We start from the raw sequence: 2,500 nt of genomic DNA on the forward strand, positions 1-2,500 counted from the left end.
TAACCCTTAGATGCCTGACTGGGTCCAAAATGACCTGGTGTGGTTAGTCAGCTTCCCTATGTAATTGTGTTGTTTTATTTTTAAATATTTGCATATAGATACTGTAGCTGTCCCAGCAATGGGTATTTTGTAATGTTCTATTTTATTGCTCACCTTTCTGAAAATGTATATGTTAACATTATATGTGTTTATTTGGGTACATATGGTAAATGCATGGTGATATAGTGCCATCTACTGTGCTCTGGTTTTATGGTCTGTCTGGTTCATGGGCAGGTTGAATTAGGCTCACCTGCTCTAATCACCCATTGCCCTGGGTAAATACAGAATAGATATATATTTAAAATAATCACTATATTATCCACAAATGGCTCAATAAAGGAGAGGATGTTACACAAAAAAAATCCTAATAATACCCATCCCTAGAGGCAAGGCATCAGAAATCTCACAGACTACAAACAGACCCCCGGTACCCCACCCCTGACAGACCCCTGCACCCTCCCAGACCAGCTCAATGCTTTCTTTGCCAGGTTTGAGAATAGCAGCAACGCAGGTCCAGACATTAACATCACAGCAGAGGGTGGCCACCAACTGAGTTTTCAGCCATATCAGGTCAAACAGGTCCTATCAGAATAGCAACAAGGCAGCTGGACCCGACAGTGTTCAACTCCATTAGCCCCTGTAAACTAGTCATCAAACTGTAGACCCTAGGAATACACATCCACACCTCTGTCTGTGGATAAAGGACTTCCTGACCAACAGGCCCCAAAAGGTCAGGCTAGGTCAACACACATCCTCCACTATCACCCTCAACACCGGCGTCCCTCAAGGATGTGTCCGCAGCCCACTCCTCTACTCTCTTTTCACCCGTGACTGTGTGTTTGCAGACGACACAAACCATCATAGGTCTGATAACAAACGACGACGAGGTGGCATACAGAGAGGAAGTCAGTGTGCTGGCTGTATGGTGCAAAGACAACGACCTGAACACAAAGAAGACCAAGGAGATAGTTAATAGATAAAATCTATTTTGTAATGATAATTTAGAAAGGACTGTAAATAAATACCTTCAAATAACCCAGCAGGTAGACCAAATACCGAGCTGTATTTACCTTCAAAATGAGTGAGTAGCCCTTTAAATTTTAAATGACAGTCACTGTACCAAAAATTAGAAAGATACCTTAAAAAATGATTTGGAGGAAGATGAAATAAAGTTTGGAGAAAGTTTAAGGTTTTAACCATTATTTAGTAGGTATAAAGTCAATTTACATATAGAGAATGTGCTACATGGTTCAGATGATAGTATTTACATTCATAATAATTTAGAGTATTCAAATGGTTCCAAAATGGATCAGAACTGAACTGTGTAACGGTTTCCTCAGTAGAATGGGTTGCCAGGCAGGCGTGTACCTACCAGAGAGGACTTAGCCTCTCCTTTATTTATGTAGGCAGGTGGTTTCAAGGAAACCGACAAAGGACTCAAATAAAAGATAAGGAATCCATAAATGTGATGGATTAGAACAGGATTTATATTGAAACCAGGGTGCATGGGTTAGGACACAACCACCTTCTTCACAGTATTGTTCCAGGCTAAATACTGCAGATCACTTCACTTGTTGGACTTAGCCTCTCCTTTATTTATGTATGCAGGTGGTTTCAAGGAAACCGACAAAGGACTCAAATAAAAGATAAGGAATCCTTAAATGTGATGGATTAGAACAGGATTTATATTGAAACCATGGGATGCATGGGTTAGGTTATACAACCACCTCCTTCACAGTATTGTTCCAGGCTAAAAACTGCAGATCACGTCACTTTTGTTGATATAAAGTTCATTGGTGGTGGCGCTGGTTGTCGAGCGACCATTGGACCAGCACATAGATGATGAGACGTAGAATTAATCTCCTCTGACCCGCACATGGATGCCCATTGAAGCCTGGAGAGTGCCTAGGCAGGCGTTGCCAGGCAACTTGTTGATAACTTTCGCTGCACCATGAACTTTCGGCAGAGAAAAACACTCCCTGACTCCCAGTGAGCAGCTATCTCTTTTCTCACTAGGCCAAGGTCAAGTACATGTAGTAGACCTCTCATTATTGTAAGTTTGTGGCTGGAGGCAGACAACATGGAGACTGAATAAGGAGTCAACAAGATGGGACAGATGAAAACATATTTGGGCCATAAACATGGATGACATGACATTAATGATGATAAGAAGAACAACCCGGAGTAAACAGGCAGTAGACTAAGGGTAAAATGATGATATGGGAGAATAAGGTGATAATATGAATGACCTATATGGTATGGAGCCATGGACCAAAGACCCAAAGTTCAGGAGGATATGGGACATTGACCACTGGGCATTAGTGTGTAAACAGATAAGATCTGAGTATCGGAGGGGAGGAGGTCGAGAGGGTTTCCAGTTTTAGGAAGCTGAAACGGAATGGACTCCCGCAGAACCTGCTCATCAACTTCTATCGCTCTAGCATTGAGAGTATCCTGACTT

This window comes from Protomyctophum parallelum (genome assembly GCF_964188405.1).
Source record: "Protomyctophum parallelum genome assembly, chromosome: 23".
In the NCBI taxonomy this organism is placed as follows: Eukaryota; Metazoa; Chordata; class Actinopteri; order Myctophiformes; family Myctophidae; genus Protomyctophum; species Protomyctophum parallelum.